The 27,514-nt window shown below is 40.5% G+C and overlaps 1 protein-coding gene across 2 annotated transcripts in view; it reads left to right on the top strand.

Moving 5' to 3' along the window:
* The window catches only part of necab2 (N-terminal EF-hand calcium binding protein 2), a 132,775-nt gene that overhangs the window by 62,541 nt on the left and 42,720 nt on the right, over nucleotides 1–27,514 (top strand). The window lies entirely within an intron of this gene.

Raw genomic sequence — 27,514 nt, 5'->3', positions numbered from 1 at the left:
GCGCGGCAGATTGACGAGGGCAGCAAATTCCAAGCTAAACTGACCAAGACAACACCTCACATAATTCTTCCCAAAAAACAATGACAATCTCTTTCACCCAGTGGCATATGGGCTATTTAGGTGAGCGTTGATACCACCCCGTGACAAGCAGTGCCCACTTTGTCAAAGGCAGGGGCGCAAAATATTTAGCATGTCCATGCCCAGTGCGTCTCTCCAGGGTGCTGTTGGAGAGACACACCGCTGCAGCGTTCCATCATTGTTTCGTCAAAAAATGATCGCACATAAATCACGTATCCTGTAGCCTATGGTAGAATGGGTATGTGGCGTTTTTTGTAGCCTGTCATGAGACAGACACATGTTACATCATGCATGTTTCTCAGATCAAATAGCCTAACCTGACACTCAATCAAATAAAAACATGTACTTCAATGTGAAGATGACATATCAACAATATATGCTGTATCAAACAATGTATCCTATATCAAACAATATATCCTAAAACAGGACAGGTCCAAGTAAAATGGAGAATATGGAATGAAAAAGCTACTCGCAACTGCTGTCCGGGAGTTTCACCCTCTGGGCTAAATTGTCATGATAATCAGTGATTTTAAGTTTGTATTCCTAAATTTATGTCAAGCTGCATAATAGCGAAAAAATAAAATACTTCTGCATTTCCTGCAAACACATGGATTCTCTTTGCAAATACAGTGCCTTAAGAAAGTATTCATGCCCCTTATTGTGTATTCATACCCACTTTGTTGTGTTACTGCCTGAATTCAATATATATATATATATATATATATATATTTTTTTTTTTTTTAACCTTTATTTAACTAGGCAAGTCAGTTAAGAACAAATTCTTATTTTCAATGACTAGGAACAGTGGGTTAACTGCCAGTTCAGGGGCAGAAGGACAGATTTGTACCTTGTCAGCTCAGGGATTAGAACATGTTTTTAGACATTTTGTCAAATTGATTGAAAATTAAATGCAGAAATATCTCTTTTACATATCTATTCACACCTCTGAGTTAATACATGTTAGAATGGCCTTTGGTAGCAATTACAGCTGTGAGTCTTTCTGGGTAAGCCTCTAAGAGCTTTGCACAACTGGATTGTACAATATTTGCACATTATTTTTTACATTTTTCAAGCTGTGTCAAGTTAGTTGTAACTAGGCCACTCGGGAACTTTCAATGTCGTCTTGGTAAGTAATTCCAGTGAATGTACAAAACCTTAGAAACACCTGCTCTTTCCATGACATAGACTGACCAGGTGAACCCAGGTGAAAGCTATGGTACTTTATTGATGTCACTTGTTAAATCCACTTCAATCAGTGAAAATGAAGGATTTCTAAGCCTTGAGACAATTGAGACATGGATTGTGTATGTGTGCCATCCAGGTTGTATCACACCCGTCGGTGATTGGGAGTACCATAGGACGGCGCACAATAGGCCCAGCATCGTCCGGGTTTGGCCAGGGTAGACCGTCATTGTAAATAAGAATGTGTTCTTAATTGACTTTCCTATTTAAATAAAGGTTAAATAAATAATTTAAAAAATAGGGTGAATGGGAAAGGAACAAGATTTAAGTGCCTTTGAACGAGGTATGGTAGTATGTGCCCGGCTCACCGGTTTGAGTGTGTCAAGAACTGCAACGCTGCTGTTTTTGATTTATTACACTGAACAGTTTCCAGTGTGTATCAAAAATGGTCCACAACCCAAAATGCATCCAAACAACTTGACACAACCTTGGGAAGCATTGGACTCAACATGGGCCAGCATCCCCGTGGAAAGCTTGAAACCTTGTAGAGTCCATGTTCCGACGAATTGAGGCTGTTCCGAGGGCAAAAGGGGGTGCAACTGAATATTAAGGTGTACCTAACGTTTTCTACACTAAGTGTAAATTTGGCCTTGTGTTTTAGGTTATTGTCCTGCTGAAAGGTGAATTTGTCTTCCAGTGTCTGTTGGAAAGCAGGATGTTGGATATCTAGGATTTTGCCAGTACTTAGCTTTTTTCCGTTTATTTTTATCCTAGCAAAACGTCCTAGTCCTTGCCGAAAATAAACACACCCATAAACAAGTATACCCATAACATGATGCAGCTACCACCTACCACCATGCTTGAAAATATGAAGAGTGGTACTCAGTGATGTGTTGTGTTGGATTTGCACCAAACATAATGCTTTGTATTCAGGACAAAGTACATTTCTTTGCCACAGTTTTTGTAGTTTAGTGCCTTACTGCAAACAGGATGCATGTTTTGGAATATTTGTATTCTGTACAAGCTTCCTTCTTTTCACTCTGTCATTTAGGTTAGTATTGTGGAGTAATTACAATGTTGTTGATCCATCCTCAGTTTTCTCCTATCACAGCCATTAAACTCTGTAACTGTTTTAGTCACCAATGGCCTCATGGAGAAATCCCTAAGCGGCTTCCTTCCTCTCTGGCAACTGAGTTAAGAAGGATGCCTGTTAAGGTGTGTGAAAACTTTCTGAAGGCACTGTAGATTCAGGATAACTCCTGATAAGGTTGGGTAGCTGATGCAGAGCCTAAATAGCCAAAATGATTAGTCACAGGAATCAGGACTAATAAACCCAATGCAACTGCTTGTTTTACAAACGGTAGGCCGACCACATGGATGGGCATTCATAAAATTATATGGCGAGCCGATAGTGTAAGCTACACTATTCTAGTTTTGCGTGGGAGGAAAGCGGCAATTTGTTTTGTTTGCCTAGGGTGGCATCAAGGACTAGGACAGGGCTTGCCAAGCTATATATAAGTACTGCAGGTTAGAGTCCTTAAAGAGTTGATGGAACTAATGACTGTTGTAAACTATATACATACACAAGCTGAGTTTACTATTTAAATATTTACGGTGCCTTCGGAAAGTATTCCGGCCCCCTGACTTTTTCCACATTTTGTTACGTTACAGCCTTATTCTAAAATGAATTGGATTGATTTTTAAATTAATCAATCTACGCACAATAACCGATAACGACAAAGCAAAAACAGGTTTTTAGGTTTTTAGCTAATTTCTTAAAACTAAAAAATGGAAATATCACATATGCATAAGTATTCAGGCCCTTTACTCAGTACTTTGTTGAAGCACCTTTGACAGCGATTATAGCATTGATTCTTCTTGGGTATGTCGCTACAAGCTTGGCACACCTATATTTAGGGAATTCTCCCCATTCTTCTCCACAGATCCTCTTAATCTCTGTCAGGTTGGATGGGGAGCATTGCACAACTATTTTCAGGTCTTTCCAGAGATGTTCGATCGGGTTCAAGTCCAGGCTCTGGCTGGGCCCCTCAAGGGCATTCAGAGACCCAAAGTCACTCCTGCATTGTCTTGGATTTGTCCTGTTGGGTCGTTGTCCTGTTGGAAGGTGAACCTTTGCCCCAATCAATTTTGAGGTCCTGAGCGCTCTAGAGCAGGTTTTCATCAAGGATCTCTCTGTACTTTGCTCCATTCATCTTTGCCTCAATTCTGCCTAGTCTCTCAGTCCCTGCCATTGAAAAACATCCCCACAGCATGATGCTGCCAACACCATGTTTCACTGTAAAGATGGTACCAGCTTTACTCCGTCAGAAGTGATGCTTGACAGTCAGGCCAAAGAGTTCAATCTTGGTTATATCAGACCAGAAAATCTGGTTTCTCATGGTCTGAGAGTCTTTAGCTGCCTTTTGGCTGTCATGCGCCTTTTACTGAGGAGTGGTTTCCGTCTGGCCACTGTACCATACAGGCCTGATTGGTGGAGTGCTGCAGAGATGATTATCCTTCTGGAAGGTTCTCCCATCTCCACAGGTTTTCCCATCTCCACGGAGGAACTCTGTCAGAGTATCCATTGGTTCTTGGTCACCTTCCTGACCAATGCCCATCTCCCCCGATTGCTCAGATTGGCCGGACGGCCACCTCTCGGAAGATCCTTGGTGGTTCTAAACTTCTTCCATTTAAGAATGATGGAGGCTACTGTGTTCTTGGGGACCTTCAATGCAGCAGAATTTTTGGTACCCTTCCCTAGATCTGTGCCTCGACGTAATCCTGTCTCGGTGCTCTGCGGACAATCCCTTCGACATCATGGCTTGGTTTTTGCTCTGACATGCACTGTCAACTGTGGGACCTTATATAGACAGGTGTGTGCCTTTCCACATCATGTCCAATCAATTGACTTGCAGGTGGACTTCAATCAAGTTGTAGAAACATCTGAAGGATGATCAATGGAAACAGGATGCACCTGAGCTCAATTTCGAGTCTGAAAACGTAGTTATTTCTGTTTTTTTATTTTTAATATATTCGCAAATATTTAAAAAAAACTGTTTCACTTTGTTATTATGGTGTATTGTGTGTAGATGGCTGAAAGTGATCAATTGTAGAATACGACTGTAATGTAACAAAATGTGATAAATACAAGGGGTCTGAAAACTTTCCAAATGCACAGTATGGCCCCTTTTACGGTGTTGCGGTGCTTCTGCTGCTGTGTTCACAAGGTTGGCTGTGCTGCAGTGGCCTCTCGGGACTTATAGGAGGAGAGACACGGAGCTTCGGGTGAAAACCACTAATGTTTAAATGCAGCCGAATGATTACCAACAAGAACACCTTCGATAATATAGAAAAACATTTTTCCACCACTGTCAAGTCCTCCTCCTCCTTCTCTTCCTCCACCCTTTTATCCGCCAAAAGTTTGGACACACATACTCATTTTACTATTTTCTACATGATAAAATAATAGTGAAGACATCAAAACTAGGAAATGGCACATATGGAATCATGTAGTAACCAAAACAGTGTTAAATTAATCTAAATAGATTTTATATTTGAAATATGAAATTCTTTCAACCAGCTTCATGAGTTATTCACCTGGAATGCATTTCAATCAACAGGTGTGCTTTGTTAAAAGTTTATTTGTGGAATTTCTTTCCTTCTTAAGGATTGGTGTTTGAGCCAATCAGTTGTGTCAAGGCAAGGGTGGTATACAGAAGATAGCCCTATTTGGTAAAAAACCAAGTCCATATTATGGCAAGAACAGCTCAAATAAGCAAAGAGAAATGACAGTCCATCATTTCTTTAAGTCAATGCGGAAAATTGAAAGAACTTTGAAAGTTTCTGCAAGTGCAGTCGCAAAAACCATCAAGCACTATGATGAAACTGGCTCTAATCACATAAATGCTTCACAGAGTTCAAGTAAAAGACACATCTCAACATCAACTGTTCTTAGAGTACTGCATGAATCAGGCCTTCGTGGTCGAATTGCTGCAAAGAAACCACTACTAAAGGACACCAATAATAAGAAGAGACTTGATTGGGCCAAGAAACACAAGCAATGGACATTAAACCGGTGGAAATCTGTCCTTTGGTCTGTTGAGTCCAAATGTTTTGATTTTTGGTTCCACCCACCGTGTCTTTGTGAGACGATAGTAGGTGAACAGGTGATCTCCGCATGTGTAGTTCCCACCGTGAAGCATGAAGGAAGATGTGTGATGGTGTGGGGTTGCTTTGCTGGTGACATATTTATATAGAATTCAAGGCACACTTAACCAGCATGGCTACCACAGAATTCTGCAGCAATACAACATCCCATCTGGTTTGCGCTTAGTGGGACTATCATTTGTTTTTCAGCAGGACAATGACCCAACACACCTCCAGGTTGTAAAATATCTATTTGAACCAGAAGGAGAGTGATGGAGTGCTGCATCAGATGACCTGGCATCCACAATCACCCAACCTCAACCTAATTGAGATGGTTTGGGGTGATTGGACCGCGGAGTGAAGGAAAAGCAAGTGCCTTGCAAGACTGTTTGTAAAGCATTCCAGGTGAAGCTGGTTGAGATAATGCCAAGAGTGTGCAAAGCTGTCTTCAAGGCCATGGTTGGCTACTTTGAAGAATCTCAAGTATAACAAATATTTTGATTTGTTTAACCCTTTTTTGTTACTACATGATTCCATATGTGTTATTTCAGAGTTTTGATGTCTTCACTATTCTTCTACAATGTAGAGAATAGTACAAATAAAATAAAAACCCTTGAATGAGTAGGTGTGTCCAAACTTTTGACTGGTTCTCTATATCTTCTCATTCTCTCTTTTAGTTATTTTTCCTCACAGCAGGTGTTCCTGTTCTTCTCTCTTGTCTTGCAGCACAGACTGCTATGCTCTGATGTTTCCCTCTTTACGGAGTGTGAAATTCTCAATAATGCTTCAAATGTCTGCCTCATGGTTTGCAGCACAATCCTGTTGCTTGCTGACATTTCACACTTCCTTGTTCTCTCCCTCTCCTAAGTATTGGAAAGGCTATATGGACATGCCTGGTGCCCCTATGGATGAAGTATGGTCGCACAGCGAGAGTTGAGTGGAGATGAACGAATTCGGTTGAGTCAGTTCATTCAGTCGTCCTGATGAGACATTCCCAGCTAGTTTATGTTTGTGGCTAAAAACTTCATTGAGAATTTGAAACTTGTCTGCCAAAGTTGGGACTTGGAGGAGTGTTCAGAATTGTCCCGTTTATCGGAGTAGTTGTTTTGTTTTTCATAAAAAATGTAGACGTTATTGCCTTAGTTGTACATTTTCAAGGAAAATCGCGGTCACCCTGGCCTGATATACAGTATACTGCAGCAAGTGGGACCAAACGACACCGTGCCCCGTTTTGTTGTGTGGCTGGCTTGCAGCACAAACTCTACCCATTTAGTAGGCTGTATCACGGTGACATCCAGATAGTTACCACCAATATTACAAGTTATTTCTTGCTTCCCACTCAACTAATGCCCAGTGGGTAGCAACTCACATCAGCAACCACCTTGATACAACACATCGTTGTAGTGGTCATTCGCACCGGCTTGTCACTATATTTGCTAATTGGCATGTCACGGTGACCTCCAGATGTTGATCAATAGGTCTACTCCGTTGAAATAAACATCACTTTCTTTTCCAAGTTTTAACTAGCGCCATGCTGCTGTTGTTGCCAGCATAAACTAGCTAGCTGGGAAGGGCTCATCTTCACTGACTGAACCGAATCCGTTCGTCTCCATACTCAACTCTCAGCTGCACGACATACTGTACATCATCAATTTGGGCACCAACCGTGTCCGTATAGCATCTCCCTCTGAGTGTGTACCCACTAGACAGGCTTCAATGACTGACATTAACCCCTCCCTTTGAATTAAGCAGCTGTGTTCTGCTTTCTACCTTTGAACTTTGGACGCAGAATTGAGTTCCACATCACTTGAGTTTGATTGCAATCATGTCAATTTTGGCGTTTCTCCTGGAGAGTGCGTCAGGTGTTCTCTCTCGCCTCACTGGCGAATAAAGCCCAGGAGATTGATGTGTATTTGATGTTGGCTAATCGAACAACCCAGGCCATGTGGTGTTTGCCTGACTGGTTTATAGAAGAAGCTATTGAGAGTCCCATCACTCACAGTCTATCCTTCACATCTCAAGGGACATACCACCAATAATTCATGTAAATGTGATATTTACATTCACTTCATTAAATATGAATCCTGTGACAGTCTGCACATCAATTAGAGGGACAGTTGTAATCCCTTTTTAGGATGGAAATGAAATATGCAAAACAATTCTCAAAAGTGGTTATTAAGTAACTTATAAACAGGAGCAGGATGCATCCTAACCTTTCACACAAATCTTTGGTAAATAAGAATAATGAAGTTGTGTTTAATGGGAAAGTAGGGAGTGATTTACATCTCTGCCTTCTAGTGGTAGTGGTACAGTAGTTTTAACACCTTGTCTCTGTCAAGCTGCAAGATTACTCATGTGGTTAAATACTATGCATGCCAGTCTCTCTTGGCTAAGAGTTGAGGAGAAACTGACTGCATCACTTAATGTGTTGAAAATCCCCAAATTGTTTGCATAGTCAACTTAAACCATAGGGCGGCGCACAATTGGCCCAGCGTCGTCCGGGTTAGGGTTTGGCTAGGGTAGGCCGTCATTGTAAATAAGAATCTGTTCTTAACTGACTTGCCGAGTTAAATAAAGGTTTAAAAAATGGTTTTAAATCAAGAAAGCGTACAGCATTATATTGAGCCATTATTGCATGGAACTCTGGTTTAAAAAACAGATACAGCAATAACTCAACGTGAGTTATTTGACCTAGTTAGTTTGTGTGTATGTATTGATATGTAGGCTATGTGGGCTTTTTTAAATATTGATGTAGTTCTGTCCTTGAGCTGTTCTTTTCAGGAAGAGTAGCTGCTGCTTTCACAGCAACTAATGGGGATCCTAATAAAATACCAAAGGATCATTCATTTGTAAAACTCCTGATCTCTTGGGTATTACATGCAAGTCCCAACTTAAGTCTCGGCGGTGCTGTAATGAGTGCAGAATTTACTATGGAGACAGTTGACTATTGAGACATTCAGTCAGAAACAGTGTTTGTTTGGTGTACCCAGGGCGGGTGTTGTTCCGTCCCCAGCTGCATGCTGAACCCCAGAGCTACCATTGACAAATTCCCCAACAAATGATCCCAATAAGAGAGCTCTCACATCAGAGCTCCACAGCACTCTCCTCCTCTATTCCTTTCTTTTCATCCTCTCCATCTCTCCTCTCCTTTGTTTACACGCCCAATGTATGGGAGTAAAGAGAAATCATACGTCAAAACAGATTGCCTTTCCTTGGTTTTATTGATTATAGATACGAAGTCACGTCTATATTAGGCATTGGATGAAGCTCTCCCTACCATCATATCTAAGACAATATGACACCAATCACAATGAAAATATGCAAATCAACTTGATTGGAGGTACACAACACACGCCTCTAGTCATCCATCCTTTACCGAGAACCAGATACCGGATTTTTTAACAGGGTCTTTAGAAATTGAATTTGAAGACTATTTATTGCGCCAACCTAGCTAAAATTCTAGACATTGGATTAAAATAAGACTATAGTGTCCATAAAGTGACCATTGGATTGAAGAAATATCGGATTGACTAAATTTGTAAGGGCAACAGTTTTTATTAATTGTATAATTTAATGCTCTCTCGTGTACATTTGTGTCCATTAAGAAACAATAATGTGCTACCTTTTTGGATTTGTGTCATCCAATATAGAATGATTCTCATATTAGCTGGCCAGTAATAATATTGAAAGTTTGTAAGTGCTATACCACCCTGGGGATGAGATCTCTGCAATGTGCTCTTACATATCCAAGAGTTTTTCTTGTTCCAGATAAACTGATATCCGCTTTTATCTATGGAGATAAAAAATACTTTGTCAGAAAGATAGGAATACATTGAAATAAGTATGAAAATGTACATAATACATTCATTTAAACAGTGTTAATTCTTCCTCCCAAGGAAAGAGAAAGTAAATCCCAGTATTCAAGATCCTGTTTCAGACAACAATAAAGGGAGGGAAATTGGCTTTATAGAGTTCTTTGGAATTGTGAATGACCAAATGTCTTTAGTAGAACCTGGATCTCTGGAAGACCAGTTAAAGGGTCAGACATATATAATAGCATGACATCCACATAGAGTGAAACTATAATTTCTAAGCCCCCACTTCGAATACCTTTGATAGTGGTGTTATTACGTATTGCTATGGCGAAAGGCTCAATTGCGGTGGCAAACAGCTGAGGGGATAGAGGACAACCATGTCTTGTCCCACGTTGAAGTTGGAAATAGGATGGAAGATTATTATTTGTGTGCACTGCAGCCATAGGGAAAGAGTAAAGGACTTTGATCCAGGGCATAAAATTGGGACCGAATCCAAATTGTTTGAGAGTATAAAATAGATAATCAAACTGCACCTGATCAAACGCCTTCTCAGCATCAAGTGATAACAATATCTCTGGAGTGTCAGTTGAAGAGGGAATTAAAAACATTTAAAAAACAATACTCTGAAGTCTGGTATGAAAAAGAAAACCCACCCTGGTCAGGTCACCTGAACAAGTTAATCGATAATCCCCAAACAAAGATATCCGCACATAATGTCCTTGTTGTGGGGAACACTAAACCTATCGAGTAGAGAGCCCTGCTGAAATAGTGAAGGATTTAAAACAAGTTATGCATAATAAATCAATAAGAAATACTTATTGTTTTAAAAGAAAGTATAAATAATTGTATAAATCACATCTTACAGCAATACCACTAAATAAGCAATTAAATCGAATTGGTCACATACACATGGTTAGCAGATGTTAATGTGAGTGTAGCGAAATGCTTGTAGCAACTACATCTTTAAAGAAGTGATGTAACCTAATAATAGAACTGTGCTTTGTCTACCCTGGATACGGGTACCATCGATAAATAGAATAAAACGTTAAAACAAAAGGAGAATTGACTCACCAGAAATAAGGCACTAACGTAACCTAATAATTACAATATCAACTGATTCCACTGGCAACGCTATACAGTATCTACAAAAGAGAGACTGAGTCTGCAGTGGACACATTCGTCCATTACCTTAAACGCCAAATAAGTGAACATTCAGCCATTTGCTTCGTCTGCCCTCGGTAGAATGTTCACCTTTATGAAGGACATCGCCTTATGGGGATCTTGGAAATATGTTATACGGAGTCTGTCAGGAAAAGACACACCATACCGAATGTCGGTCTGTCCACGGAGCAGACTCTTGACATAGTTGAAAGCGGCACGGTCGTAAGTAACGCTGGGGGCATAGTCTGGGTAGATAGAGACGAGTGCTCCGTTGCATCAAAGTGGTCCAAATTCTCTGGCACGCCGAAGAACATCAATACAGTCCTGATAGTAGTGCGGTTCAGCCACAATGACACAAGGTTTCTGCCAGGCTTTCTTGCTTGAGAGCGCCGGTGTGAGCGTCTACAAATACAGTTAAATGTCAGAAGTTTACATACACATTAAAACCTGTTTTTCAACCACTCCACAAATTTCTTGTTAACAAATTATATAGTTTTGGCAAGTCGGTTAGGACATCTACTTTGTGCATGACACAAGTAATTTTTTCAACAATTGTTTACAGACAGATTATTTCACTGAATCACAATTCCAGTGGGTCAGAAGTTTACATACACTTCGTTGACTGTGCCTTTAAACAGCTTGGAAAATTCTAGAAAATGATGCCGTGGCTTTAGAAGCTTCTGATAGGCTAATTGACATAATTTGAGTCAATTGGAGGTGTACCTGTGGATGTAATTCAATCAAGACCTACCTTCAAACTCAGTGCCTCTTTGCTTGACATCATGGGAAAATAAAAGGAAATCAGCCAAGACCTCAGGAAAAAAATTGTCTGGTTCATCCTTGGGAGCAATTTCCAAACGACTGAAGGTACCACGCTCATCTGTACAAACAATTTGTTATGCAGGTGAGTGAGGACCCAAAAGCGATATAACGGAAACAGAGTCTTTTAATGTCCAAACAGGGAAAACATAAATCCTCAATCATTACAGGGGAAGTCCAAACAGGGAAAACACAAATCCTCTAGTTTAACAGGAGAGTCCCCCTTCTAGTTGTTAAGGAGAGTTGCAGGGCTAGCGGCAACAGACTGCAGGTCCCTTCGGGTAGGCGCGGGCCGTAGAGGATAGAGACACCTGCTCACACGTAGTATCTGATGACGAGGCAGAATACAACTGGACGGAACAAAAGCAAAGCAAACAGCAAACAAGAATCCGACAAGGACAGAAGCAGAAACAGAGAGAGAAATAGAGACTTAATCAGAGGGCAAAATAGGGGACAGGTGTGAAAGAGTAAACGAGGTCGTTAGGAGAATGAGGAACAGCTGGGAGCAGGAACGGAACGATAGAGAGAGAGAGGAATAGAGAGAGAGAAAGAAACCTAATAAGACCAGCAGGGGGAAACGAAGAGAAGAGAAAGCACAGGGACAAGACATGACAATACAATACATGACACAATTGTACGCAAGTTTAAACAGCATGGAACCACCCAGCCATCATACCGCTCAGGAAGGAGACGCGTTCCTGCGAAAGTGCAAATCAATCCCAGAACAACAGCAGAGGACCCTGTGAAGATGCTGGAGGAAACAGGTACAAAAAAAGTATCTTCATCCACAGTTAAACAAGTCCTATATCGACATAACCTGAAAGGCCGCTCAGCAAGGAAGGAGCCACTGCTCCAAAACTGCCATAAAAAAAGCCAGACTACGTTTTGCAACTGCACATGGGGACAAAGATCACACTTTTTGGAGAAATGTCCTCTGGTCTGATGAAACAAAAATAGAACTGTTTGGCCATAATGACCATCGTTATGTTAGTAAGAAAAAGGGGGAGGCTTGCAAGCCAAAGAACACCATCCCAACTGTGAAGCACAGGCTTGGCAGCATCATGTTGTGGGGGTGCTTTGCTGCAGGAGGGACTGGTGCACTTCACAAAATAGATGGCATCATGAGGGAGGGAAATTATGTGGATATATTGAAGCAACATCTCAAGACATCAGTCAGGAAGTTAAATTTGATGGCAAATGAGTCTTCCAAATGGACAATGACCCCAAGTATACTTCAAAAGTTGTGGCAAAATGGCTTAAGGACAACAAAGTCAAGGTATTGAAGTGGCCATCACAAAGCCCTGACCTCAATCCCATAGAAAATTTGTGAGCAGAACTGAAAAAGTGTGTGCGAGCAAGGAGGCCTACAAACCTGACTCAGTTACACCAGCTCTGTTAGGAGGAATGGGCCAAAATTCACCCAACTTATTGTGGGAAGGTTGTGGAAGGCTACCCAAAATGTTTGACCCAAGTTATTTGGCTAAGGTGTATGTAAACTTCCGACTTCAACTGTATCTGAGCTACTGTGTCCAACACACCACCTGTTGTTATGTTGGGCACCTGCTGACCAAAAAAGGATGTTAATTATGATATTTTTTTCTAATGACATGTTTGCTAATATAAAGGTTTAAGGAATACAGGCATGCACCACATTACTACAAGACAAAACAGCTGTCATGACGTTGGCCTGGGGGTTAGGTTTATGACAGTCATAAATACCTCTTTCCCCCTTTTCCTCGCCTTACTGAGGTTACATTTGCAAAACCCTTGGTTAACATAGAGATTCTGGGAACATCAGTAGGTGGGGGAAAATGAACTCTATTCTGGTAATCCGAACAATTGAACATATGCGGTGGTACTTAATGAATATGATATCAGTTCGGTTGTCATCTGAGTCATTCTCATCAATGATAAGATGACATAAAATCTACAGTGGAAAGTCTATACATCAGAGTTATTGGATTCACATGGAATTGTTGTTCAATTTAAATGTTTGAATATTAAATTATTCGTGATGGGATGAAATGGGATTTTAGCTTCTAAAATGTGAGATTTGGGTTTTCATAAGATATGGCTCTGCTGAATCAGTTGCCCTTCCCTGTGAAGGGACATGGGCTATAAAACCTTTCAAACACGCCCTCCTCTCCCTTCCTATATAAGCTCTTGACGACAATATAACTTCCTGTTCCGAGGATGTAAGACGAAGGTCCTATGTCAGAATAGTTCAGATAATAACTACAGAACGAAGCCAACATCAGCGTTGGCTTTGGTTGCGAATGGTATGAACTTTGAACTCTTATTCACTACAGAAGTGATACCTCCTAGCCGTTGAGTTAGCAACAGCAGATGCAACGAGGGTTAGGAAGGAACAGACAGAGTATCCCGTCTATCACCCAACGACGTTACTACAACGTATTCAATTGACAACCAGAGACATTCTTCAAAGGACTCGGTTTGGTAACACGGCCTTCCATCTACCACCAACTTACCGAAGTGCAGCTCAGAGTAAATATTTATTGCGTTTTCCTTTTTCAAATTGCCGGTAATTTAGAATGCATAAGATACTGTATTTACGATAGCACAGCTTTTTCCCTTTGTTCCTCAGTCTTCCCGCTCTTTCACTCAAACCCAGACCCTTTTCTTTTGTGTAACATTTACATTACATTTAAGTCATTTAGCAGACGCTCTTATCCAGAGCGACTTACAAATTGGTGCATTCACCTTATGACATCCAGTGGAACAGTCACTTTACAATAGTGCATCTAAATCTTAAAGGGGGGTGAGAAGGATTACTTATCCTATCCTAGGTATTCCTTAAAGAGGTGGGGTCATATCTGTTCCGCCCACTAGGTACGTTTTCCTTTATGACGTAATTTGTCATCAAGTTATGATTTAATGATGTGTATGTGTATTTCTGTGTGATTGTTTCGGTATTTAGTAAATAAATAATTAAACCCAATTTTGTTTTGCTGATTCAAATTGTTAGCCAGGGTTCGTGCAGATAACCAAGAATGTACAACTTTCAGATGAGACTGAATTAAGACGACGATTGATATTGACTGCTATTGATGTAAAATATTACTAGGTCTTTAAGAGTTTATTCGGAAGATAACAGCTCTATAAATATTATTTTGTGGTACTCGACTCTCTAGTTAATTCCATTTACATGATTAGCTCAATCAGGTGATATTAATTATGGAGAAATTATTTTATAGAATAGCATGTCATATCACTTAATCCGGCATGGCCAAAGACACGACACAGCTCAATCAAGCCTGATGGTCTTGCAAGTATAAAAGCAAAGCTTGCTTTCACAAAAAGCATGAAAAGGTAGTGTAATGGGATAATGTCTTACAGTGGTGTGTGAAGAATCCAATACTTTACCTTGCATGCAGTACAAATCACATTATTGTGGAAGCACCACCTCTAAGAGTATGAATTAGTCTGTTTGAAAAGGTTTGAATCCTAAGCAACCTGCCTCCACATAGTTTGAAGTACAATGCCAACATTGCTACTGTGGTAGGTCAAAGCTGTGTGCTGGAAAACCTTGAGCATGGGCGGAAAAAGGCATTGTGGCGCTCATGTGAGTTTCCTTTATTTTTTGGCTTCAAACCAATGCCTATTCTCACTTAAAACATTTTATTTGGTTTTTAATTGTATAGATACTGACGTCACTGCAATGTTCATGTTATCTCTTATGTATTCTTTATTGTTGTTAGTTTAATCCACTTCACGAAGGAGTAGACAGATGGAAATGTCAGTGAAGGGTTTTGAGCCATATCCAAATGTAGCTGCTATACATACCTGTATGTATCCCTAGCCTCTTGATGTTCTAGAGCTGCCTGTGAACATGTCAGTAGCAGTGTGGGGAGCCGCCACCATATGGGATTGTAACTGCTGGGCTGAATTGCTGCTGATGACAAGCAGGTCACAATGATTGCTCTCATCCCTGTATAGTCAGACTGCTGTGATGTGATTTTTTTCTGTGTCTGTCTGTATCCTTCCCTCTGAGCTGGTAGGAGGCTGTGGGTCAGTCAAGGTCTGTCATTAAGAAAAGATTGGTAGCTCTCTCCCCAACAGGGATCAGTCATTCCTCACCCTGCAGCTGACATACTGACCCAGCACTGGACCACCAGGATGCACTGTAATTATCTGAATGGCAGGGAATGGGTTTGGCTCTGGTGGGACGAGATGATGAGCTAAAGATACAGTAACTCCTTTGGGTAAAAGTTTCCATCCCCATATGACAGTCAGACTCCATGACAACCAAATAGACAACATACAAATATGTACCCAAATAAATACACAGAACTTGTGTGTTGACTATTCCAACACCTGTACTTTTAAAGCAGTTATACTAATAAGAAAGTCTGAAATGATTCCATAACATTTTTAATTGGCTCTTTAGCAGGTGGAAATAACTAATGGACACTCCCATTGGGAGAGGATATGAGTAAAATTAAACTGAGAATTCATTAAACACATCTCATCTTCTCCTGTCCGTCCTGCACACATACTGTTTAATGAGCTACTGTAATTATCCTCTTATTTATTCAAGCCTTGACCCAGCACACAAAACTAAAAAACACACACACACAAACACACTCTATTTCTGAATCCACTCAGGACAATGTTTAATATTACTAAGTGACCATCCAAGTTCAGCAGGTTTTCCAATAGTACATTTATTCCACTGGCCTGTTGTTGTTCTTTTTTTCGATTTTCTGTCCTTTCTTTCCTTTTGTGTGCACCACTTTCATCTTCTCCTCTCTATTCTCCACCCCTCCCCTCACCGTCTTGAGAGATGGGGATGATTTATTTTTGTGTTTTTTTTATGGCAATGTCACAGGAGTGCATGGTGAGGTTAAGCTATTGTTTAAAATGGCAATGTAGAGAGACTCGTTTAAAGCTGCAGAGCTGGTGTAGCAGCCCTTTGAACCAGCTCCTCCTGACATATACCTGGGGCGGCAGGGTAGCCTAGTGGTTAGAGTGTTGGACTAATAACCGAAAGGTTGCAAGTTCAAATCCCCGAGCTGTCATTCTGCCCCTGAACAGGCAGTTAACCTGCTGTTCCTAGGCTGTCATTGAAAATAAGAATTTGTTTTTAACTGACTTGCATAGTAAAATAAAAATATCTACAGTGCCTTCAGAAAGTATTCATACCGTTTGACTTATTCCACATTTTGTAGTTACAGGCTAAATTTTAAATGGATGTTTTTTCTCTCCTATCTACACGAAACCCCATAATGACAAAGATACAAAATGTATCTAGAAATTATTGCACATTTACTGAATATGAAATACAGAATATCTCATTTACATAAGAATTCACACCTCTGTGTCAATACATGTTAGAATCACCTTTGGCGCAGTTACAGCTGTGAGTCCTTCTGGGTGAGTTTCTAAGAGCTTTGTACACCCGGATTGTACAATATTTGCACATTATTATTTTTTAAATTCTTCAAGCTCTGTCAACTTGGTTGTTGATCATTGCTAGACATCCATTTTCAAGTCCTGCCATAGATTGTCAAGCCAATTAAAGTCCAAACTCGATGTCATTTATTTGTGTATATTTGGGCTTGTGTTTTAGGTTATTTGTCTCCCATTGTCTGCTGGAAAGCAGACTGAACCAGGTTTTCCTCTAGGATTTTGCCTGTGTTTTAGCTCTATTTCATTTGTTTTCATCCTAATAAACTCCCTGGTCCTTGCTGATGACAAGTATACCCATAACATGATGCAGCAACCACCGTGCTTGAAAATATTAACTGGTACTTTGTTGTGTTGGATTTTGCCCCAAACATGACGCTTTGTATTCAGGACATAAAGTTTATGTCTTTGCCACATTTTTTGGTATCTTATTGTCAACATTATTTATGTTTTAGAATATTTTTATTCTGTACAGGCTTCCTTCTTTTCACTCTGTCTTTTAGGTTAGTATTATGGAGTAACTTGTTGATCTTGTTGATCTCCTATCACAGCTATTAAAGTCTGTAACAGTTTTAAAGTCACCATTGGCCTCAGGGTGAAATCCTTGAGTGGTTTCCTTCCGTTAGGAAGGGTGCCTGTATTTTTGTAGTGACTGGGTGTATTGATACACCTTCCAAAGTGTAATTAATAACTTCACCATGCTCAAAGGGATATTACGTGTCTACGTTTATTCTTACCCATCTACCAATAGGTGTCCTTTTTTGCAAAGTATTGGAAAACCTCCTTGGTCTTTGTGGTTGAATCCGTGTTTGAAATTCACTGCTCGACTGAGGGACTTTACAGATAATTGTATGTGTGGGGTACAGAGATGAGGTAGTCATTCAAAAATCATGTTAAACACTATTATTGCACACAGACTGAGTCCATGCAACTTATTATGTGACTTGTTCAGGAAATTGTTATTCCTGAACTAATTTAGGCTTGCCATGACAAAGGAATTTGTTGTGTTGGGTTTGAAGACTGAAGACATTCCAGCTTTTAATTTTTTATTAATTTGTAAACATTCCTAAAAACATAATTTCACTTTGACATTATGGGGCCAGTGACACAAAATCTAAATTTAATTAATTTTAAATTCAGGCTGTAACACAACGAAATGTGGAAAAAGTAATAATTTCTGAAGGCACTGTATCTCCTCCAGTCATGTCTCATTGATCAAGGTTCCTATTCATGCAGCTCCAGTGTATCTATAGTCATCTCCCCAAAACGTCATTGATCTAGGTTCCTATTCAAGCAGCTCCAGTGTATCTATAGTCATCTCCCCAAAACGTCATTGATCTAGGTTCCTATTCAAGCAGCTCCAGTGTATCTATAGTCATCTCCCCAAAATGTCATTGATCTAGGTTCCTATTCATGCAGCTCCAGTGTATCTATAGTCATCTCCCCAAAACTTCATATGTATAAATGCGCCCCTCTCTCTGACATGGTTGCACAGCAGGGGAGTTATTTCTGAATTGTTTTGTTGTTGATGTTTACCTCTGTGAGTTAGTTGACTGATGTGGTAGGTCGTATTCCTCCACTCCTATGCCCTGAAGGAGGGAGAGATACCTGTCAGCTACTATCCAGTCTATTCCAAAACATTGCTAATGTAGGTGAGACCAGTGTTGTTGTCACAGTTTTTACTCTTGTGTGTATTTCTCAACATCATTATATCTTACAAGACTATTTTCAATATGAGGAGAAAGACCAAGGTCTTGGGTTGAAATGGGGACCCTTTATCCTTATTCCAACATGGAGTTATTAGCCATTAAACACATTCTGTCCACTTGTGACAACCAGCCCCATCGTAGGGTTGGATGTCACAGAGTGTGGGGTTGGATGTCACAGAGTGTGGGGTTGGATGTCACAGAGTGTGGGGTTGGGTGTCACAGAGTGTGGGGTTGGGTGTCACAGAGTGTGGGGTTGGATGTCACAGAGTGTGGGGTTGGATGTCACAGAGTGTGGGGTTGGATGTCACAGAGTGTGGGGTTGGGTGTCACAGAGTGTGGGGTTGGGTGTCACAGAGTGTGGGGTTGGGTGTCACAGAGTGTGGGGTTGGGTGTCTCAATGTTTGCTAGTAACTTATTTCTTTTGTAACAGGAAACAGAGCAATATAGCAAACAGAGTCTTAGAAATAGCCTTTCTTTGATCAAACAGATTTCTGAATTTTATGCCTTGAGAAAATAATTGTACCTTTTTTGTAAATTTGTGTGTGTGTGTGTGTGTGTGTGTTTGCTTGCACATGCATGTGTGCGTGTGTTGTGATTTATTGTATATTGGCAGTGGTAAAGTTGATAGTGACGACCAATCCCACAGTTCATTTGACAGCCATCCCCAACAACTCCCCCCAATGTTAATTAAGATGCTTGTTACCACATGGCTTGACCTAGAAATTCAGAAATTGGTTTGAAATATAGCTCTCCCTTTCCTCTTTTCAGCAAACATAATATTTATGGATACTAACATAACTCAAACATTTACAAAGAAAATACCAAGATATCTATTTCTTTGCTTTCACCTATGAAAGAAACATAAATTCCCTTTACCTCATTGTTTTGTCATGCTAACATGACCAGGTGAATGAGTCCTTTCAAAGAATTCACACATTTTAAACCTACAATTATTACACATTTAGATTGGGAGTAATAATCACTGTGACAACCAACCCGTGAAACAACCAACCCCGTTCTCCCCTCACTCTTTTAGTGTCTAACAAGAATAGCTGTATTGGGGCAATAGTTAGAGCATATTGCTATACAACCCTATTGAAGTGCGTATGTTATTTTTTATTATTAATCCGTTATTTTACCAGGTAAGTTGACTGAGAACACGTTCTCATTTACAGCAACAACCTGGGGAATAGTTACAGGGGAGAGGAGGGGGATGAATGAGCCAATCGCAAACTAGGGATTATTAGGTGACCATGATGGTATGAGGGACAGATTGGGAATTTATCCAGGACACCGGGGTTAACACCCTTACTCTTACGATAAGTGCCATGGGATCTTTGATGACCTCAGAGAGTCAGGACACCCATTTAACATCCCATCCAAAAGATGGCACCCTTCACAGGGCAGTGTCCCCAAGCACTGCCCAGGGGTATTGGGATATTTTTTAGACCAGAGGAAAGAGTGCCTCCTACTGAGACTGGCTAGGACCAACCCTGCTGAGCTTCAGAAGCAAGCCAGCAGTGGTATGCAGGGTGGTATGCTGTTGTATATATATATATATGTATATATGCTCAATCTTTTCTTCAGTGTTTTATGCTTTTTTAAACGAGGGACAGTGTAGCTTCAGTGTGTTTTCAATGCTGACACACAGGTCAAACCCAGTGATAAGTCCACTTCAGTGCTTCTGTTTTTGTTTTCCAACTACTTTTCCCTGGATGAGATCATAAATAGTGCTAAATAAGGTTTCCTGAAAATAAGATTCTCAATAGCACCTTGCTTATTTTATGTTTACTGTTGAAGTCAGAGTGTTTTGGTTTGTGTAGCAGTGATGTGATATTAACCATGGCCCTGTGTGCACTCTAGCAGCACCTGCTCTCCTTTCCTCTCGCATAATCAAACCTGGTGACTAGGGTTACTGTGTAACCACGGTAACAGAGGAGGCACCCATCAAGAAGCACTGGCTGGCCTTGCTGTAAACTAGAGTTGTTGGAGGGGAAAGCCAAGGGATTGATCCTTACAGTGCCTCTGTTTTGACCTTATCCTTCAGGCTCTGGACATATTTCATTAGCAGTGTGTAAATGATTTTGTCATGAAAGTCGTTTGATGGGTAGGTCATGCAACCAACTGTCACAATAACATCTATTTATCAGCAAAGGTCCCAGTTTGTGTCTGTCTAAGCCTGGCTCTCTGAGTAATAAAGTTCCACCCAGTAAATGAATAATGTAGTGGAATGTAAAAGTGAGAGCAAATAGAGGGAGGAAGGAGTGAGGAAGCTAGACTTCAAGGCAGGGTTAGTGTGTTTCTCATGGGAGGGCACATCCAGAAGAAGCTCTCTCTCATTCCTTCTCTTTCCTCAGGAACGTGCTGCTGCTGTGGTGCACAGGGCCTCTCACAGATCTGTCTACGTCTGAATAATCTAATTGGGTAGCTCATTTGAATTTCTATATAGATTACAGAGTTAGTGGTGAGTGTTAGATTTGAATATAAGTCTACAGATGACAGGTTACTGCGCAGCTAGGTATGCTGTTGGCTAATTTATTGTATGTACAGAATAGACAGAAGCTTTTGTTGCTCCCTTAACTAGTTTGACGGTTGGTACCACCAATAGTATATCCTGTTACTCTACCCCACTCATTACTTTCTTTTCTCCACTCAATTGATTTTTTGGTCTAGTTAGAGGGAATGAGAGGTACATCTGAGAGACAAATAATGTATGCATGAGTAATGTCTGTCACTCCCAACTAGAACAAGTTCAGGTCATTTCCTCCATTGTTTCATATTATATAGATGGGGTTGAGATTGTCCCGGTACCCTTCCATGGAGGATGGGAGTGGTGGCCAGTGCCATATGAAGTAGACAGAGACATAGCTGAGCAGTAAATCTATGAGGGATTCACTCAAACACCCTGGTATAAACCATAGCAAGATTCATCACCTCCAATACTGCCCATTCTATTGGGGTAGATTGCTGCTGCTTCTGCTCTCTGACAGAATCAATGATGTATATAAAACCTGGATTGCTGATGCTATGTACTGGCCAGTGAGAGAGGCTTTGAAGCCACTAGGCGGCCATATTGCCACTGCCCAGAAGGAGCAGTCGTCCATAGGAATGAATGGCATTCTACAGTATTTCAATTAAATGTTTAAATGACAGAATGTATTTATTTTTTGTTGTTGTAGTGGGGACAGTATCACTAGAACTTTAAAAAAATTACACTTTAAGGAAAATGTTTTTATATATGTTTTCATTTTTTATTTCTATGTTTATCTCACAGAATATATTTTTAAAATTATGCATTAAGGTGTCTGTAACAGAATAAATGTGGCAAAAACAAATGTAGACATGAATAAATTCCTTTCTATAGCTTCCAAAATATTTTTACAATGGTCGGGGAGTGCCAAGATGGAGGCGTGTTGGCTTTAAAACAGCGCCTCCTGTCAGTCATCTAGTGTATATATAAATAATTGGTCAGAACTCATACCTATTTATGTGGAGAGCAGCATGGAATATATATTGATTGTTGCCAGTGATTACTAGGAGCTATGTTTATTGCTAATGAACCTGGCATCATATCTAAAGGCGCCTTATGTTTTAGATGTTTTAGACTGCCATCGTACCATCATCACACCTTAAACAGTCATGGTCCATCTGTACCCGGATTCAGAACTAAACCAACAAGCAAACATGGAATTTTAATATTCATCAGCAGAATGGCATGAAACCATATCTAGAATTCCTGGATCATCAGTGAATAGCACATGTATGATTCTGCAAGGAGAATGTTGAGGGTCTGAATGTGCCATCGAACACCCACTATAATGTATGTGTCTCAATGAGCCATTGAGATACATACATTATAGTACATGTTTATCCTTATATCATATATCCTTATTAACTTCTTATATAGGATTGATGAAAGCAAAATCGAGGACCTTCTACCTTGGCCAATTATGCAGGTAGTTATGCACTCCAGAGTGGGGCAGCGGTCTAAGACACTGCATCTCAGTGCTAGAGGCTACACTACAGACCCTGGTTTGATCCCGGGCTGTGTCACAACTGGCCGTGATTCGGAGTCCGGGTTAATAGGGGAGGGTTTGGCTGGGGTAGGTCGTCATTGTAAAATAAGAATTTGTTCTTAACTGACTTGACTAGTTAAATAAATCTAGTCCTGTCTGATCACAGAGGATACACAGGAAATCAAAGATGTATTTATTTATCAAGTTCATTACCACAGTATGTCACCAAATTTAGCAACAGCAGACCATTCATTAGTCATGTGCCCATTTCAAGCAGAATTTGTTTTAAAGTTGGATATAGAGGTTAGGTTTATAACTAACTGTAAAAATAAACATATAATCCTACCCGCTACCTTTAATAAAGAATTCTGTTTGAATTCTCTCTCCAGCCTAGCCATAAAGCTGCGGGCTGTATTGTATTTGTTTAGGGGCACCCCACAGTTACCCTCTCTCTCCATCAGTTCCTATCACAACCCCCTGTTCAAGAGAGAAAGAACCCATTTCCTTTTGGGAATAGAAACCAAAAAAGATTAAATCCTGTAATCTATAATTCATTGAGGTCAGTGACCTCTGGAGAGTCACTGCATCGCCCCCTCTATCTGGGATGTTGATTTGCTTTGTTTTCATGGCACTCCTCACCCCCTGTTGTGGTTGGGCTGTTGTGCTGCTAGCACACTGCTAGGACACTAGTCTACAAACTCGATCACCCAATAGTGAAATGCAGTAATGTAAGCTACTTTAATCTAATTTCCATACCTACGCATTTGTGATGAATACTTTTTCAGTGTTCTGATTTTAACATAACCTGTGAATTTAAGTGCTACAGTATATCAGCAACGGCCATCGGGTACTGAATCAGCCAGCCAATTCATCTGCAGTGCTTTTCACATTGACTGATTAATGATTAGATTTCACCACTCACTATCTTTAACTTCAATATGGTCCAATTACAGCCCAGGATAATGATGACTGGATTGTTACTGCTTGATGAATAGTACTAGTGAATTGAATAATAAGATTAGAATAATCTTTGCTCTTCTCAACTCTTTTCTTCACCAGAGAGAGGAGGGAGAGAATAGGACATAGCTTGACTGGCACTTTGTGTGTTTATTATTACATTTAATCAGTTTGAAATAGGTCAGGGTGTCAATGATTCTCTCTCTGTCTCTTCATCACTTGTTGCACTCACCTTTATTTGTAGTTTGAGTGTCCCTATCCAACAAGAGTGTGCTGTAGTAACTTCTGTTGAAGTATCACTCAGGGCTCCCGAGTGGCGCAGCGGTCTAAGGCACTGCATCTCAGTGCCAGAGGTGTCACTACAGACCCTGGTTGAATTCCAGGCTGTATCACAACTAGCCGTGATTGGGAGTCCCATAGAGTGGTGCACAATTGGCCCTGAGTCGTATGGGTTAGGGTTTGGCCAGGGTAGGCCGTCATTGTTCATAAGAATTTGTTCTTAAAACTTATTTGGGATAGGGGGCACCATTTTCACTTTTGGATGAAAAGCGTGGCCAGAGTAAACTTTCTCCTACTCAGTCCCAGAGGCTAATATATGCATATTATTATCAGTATTGGATAGAGAACACTCTGAAGTTTCTAAAACTGTTTGAATGATGTCTGTGAGTATAACAGAACTCATATTGCAGGCAAAAACATGAAAATAAAATCCAAACAGGAAGTGGGAAATCTGAGGTTTGTATTTTTTAAAACTCAGCCCCTTTCGAATACACAGTGGGATATTGGTTATGTTGCACTTCCTAAGGCTTCCACTAGATGTCAACCGTCTTTAGAACGTTGTTTGAGGCTTCTACTATGAAGGGGGGCTGAATGAGAGGGGAATGAGTCAGAGGTCTGCCAGCAGTCACGCGCTGGTCACGCGCATTTCACATGAGAGGTAGCTCTCGTTCCATTGCTTTTCTACAGACAATGGAATTCTCTGGTTGGAACATTATTGAAAATTTATGATAAAAACATCCTAAAGATTGATTCTATACATAGTTTGATATGTTTCTACGACCAGTAATATAACTTTTTGGAATTTCCGTCCGACCTTTCCGCTGGAATTGCACGCACACATTTCGATTTGTTTAACAAACGCCCTAACAAAAGGAGGAATATGGACATAAATGAACTTTATCGAACAAATAAAACATTTATTGTGGAACTGGGATTCATGGGAGTGCATTCTGATGAAGATCATCAAAGGTAAGTGTATATTTATAATGCTATTTCTGACTAATGTTGACTGCGCAACATGGCGGATATTTCATTTGGCTGGTTTGGGCTCTGGGCTCCGTACTCAGATTATTGCATGGTATGCTTTTTCCGTAAAGTTTCTTTGAAATCTGACACAGTGGTTGCCATAAGGAGAAGGAGAAGTTTATCTAAAGTTCCATGCATAACACTTGAATGTTTATAATGAGTATTTCTGTGAATTGCAAAATCACCGCATGTTTTGGAACTACTGAACATAACACACCAATGTAAAATTAGATTTTTGGATATACATTTGCACTTTATCGAACAAAACATACATGTATTGTGTAACATGAAGTCCTATGAGTGTCATCGATAAAGATCATCAAAGGTTAGTGATACATTTTATCTCTATTTGTGCTTTTTGTGACTCCTCTCTTTGGCTGGAAAAATGGCTGGGTTTTTCTGTGACTTGATGGTGACCTAACATAATCGTTTGTGGAGCTTTCGCTGTAAAGCATTTTTTTTAATCAGACGCTGTGGCTGGATTAACGAGAATTCTATCTTTAAAATGGTGCCTAATACTTGTATGTTTGCGAAATTTAATATATGAGATTTCTGTTGATTTGCATTTGGCGCCCTGCAATTTCATTGGCTGTTGGCGAGGGGTTCCGCTCGTTCCCAGACATTAACTGACTTGTCTAGTTAAATAAAGGATTAAAATAAAATCAAGAGTGCTAGTCCATTAAACATCACTGTCTAACATCTAACATCACTGCTGCTGTCTGCCTCAGAATAGAAAAGTGGAAAATGGAGTTGGGACAATGAGAGACTGAGGTAAGTGGTATGTCTGGAGGATGGGGGAAGGGGTGTCGGGAACTTGGGTAAGACAGGTGTAGGGAGGATGGGACGGTGTGGGTGAGGGGTATGTGGGGGTGAGGGTCATAGGGAAGTTGGGAGAGTTGGTAGATAGGTGTAGTGAGGATGTGCAATGTACTGTAGGCAGGAGGGGAAAGTGGAGTAGAGAGATGTTGGTAGTGTGGACGAGAGATATCTTTTGGGGTGTGGAGGGTGAGGATGTATGTGGTAGAGCAGCAGCAGGATGTGGAGGGTGAGGATGTATGTGGTAGAGCAGCAAATTACATCTAATTTTATTTGTAATAATATAATAATAATATATGCCATTTAGCAGACGCTTTTATCCAAAGCGACTTACAGTCATGTGTGCATACATTCTACGTGTGGGTGATCCCGGGGATCGAACCCACTACCCTGGCGTTACAAGCGCCATGCTCTACCAACTGAGCTACAGAAGGACCATTTGTCACATACACATGGTTAGCAGATGTTAATGCGAGTGTAGCGAAATGCTTGAGCTTCTAGTTCCGACAATGCAGTAATAACCAACGAGTAATCTAACTAACAATTCCAAAACTACTACCTAATACACACAAGTGTAAAGGGATAAAGAATATGTACATAAAGATATATGAATGAGTGATGGTACAGAGCGGCATAGGCAAGATGCAGTAGATGGTATCGAGTACAGTATATACATATGAGATGAGTATGTAAACAAAGTGGCATAGTTTAAAGTGGCTAGTGATACATGTATTACATAAAGATGCAGTAGATGATATAGAGTACAGTATATACGTATACATATGAGATAAATAATGTAGGGTATGTAAACATTATATTAAGTAGCATTGTTTAAAGTGGCTAGTGATATATTTTACATCAATTCCCATCAATTCCCATTATTAAAGTGGCTGGAGTGGAGGGTGAGGATGTATGTGGTGGACAGCAGCACAATGTGGGTCGGCCCATCCCTGGCTAATAGAGGACGGAAAGTTCTACCACAGCTCTTTCATTAAGCCTGGGAGCCTCCTGCTCTACAGTAAATCTCTCTGGGGCTTTTCTATATGGCTGCAGGCTGCAGTCAGCAAGACAGACTCCTTCACTCTCTCCACCCATCTTCAGTAATGCTGCAGGAGAATGTTTGGCATCCTGCAGACTGGTTAGACGTGGGCAGTTATTCCCCTGAAGTGATCCCTGTCTGAAATATACACATCATGTGAATTGGAGGAGACTGTCAGAGGAGTTTGCCCGTGCACATGTAGGACTTTTATGGACTTTCTTCCTTTACTTACCACACTGCAGTGGAGAGCTCCTTTCATGCAATCATAAAATATTGTCTCGTTATTCCCTTTTGAAGAGGCAGTTGGTCAGTTCAGTGAATTTACTGAATGCAGTCCTTCTGCATCATTACATTTCATTATTTCATTGGCTTGACAAAATAACTACAGCAATGACAATAAGTTAGCCAATCTACATTGTGCCTCATCAGTAACCCTTCTTCTGTGGCAGGGGGTACAATAGGCACACGTGAAACACAGGCTGAATGCAGAGATACAGCTGCGCTGCATCATGTCCTAATCAAAGGCGATAGAAAAAAGCCCCCATAGAGAATGATTTGTTTTCCAGCATTCACCACTGTCCTAACAAAAGCCTTATCATTACACAATCACATGCCTTTTTAATGGTGATTCCTCCAAATAACCCTGCCTGATTCAAATGACCTGGAAAAAGGGCGGTGAGCAGCGATTATAATTAGGCACTGGACAGGACTCATTTGGTGGTATTTGGGGCCATTGTTTGAGACCACTCTGCACCTGCTAAACTATCAGTCCCAACCTCACACAGAGAACTGCAGAACTACCTCTCTTCCACAGAGATAATATCAAGAGAGCCTGTAGTGTTCTTAATGTTTTTCTAGGCCTGGCTTGTACATTATTGGAATCCCCCTCTGGTGAATTGGCAGTCTATCTACAGTACTTTGATCCACACCTGTACAGTATGTCATTTACCCATAACGACAGTCAAAGGTTTAGCCTTTTCTTATTGAATACTTTACACTATATGACTCTCTCCTAGAGGTAAAATCTTTGAGTACCGAATATCT

This window comes from Oncorhynchus gorbuscha, linkage group LG02, assembly GCF_021184085.1.
Source record: "Oncorhynchus gorbuscha isolate QuinsamMale2020 ecotype Even-year linkage group LG02, OgorEven_v1.0, whole genome shotgun sequence".
Classification (NCBI taxonomy): Eukaryota; Metazoa; Chordata; class Actinopteri; order Salmoniformes; family Salmonidae; genus Oncorhynchus; species Oncorhynchus gorbuscha.
The sequence above is the reverse complement of the archived record's forward strand: the minus strand, read 5'-3'. Positions and strand labels throughout refer to the sequence as shown.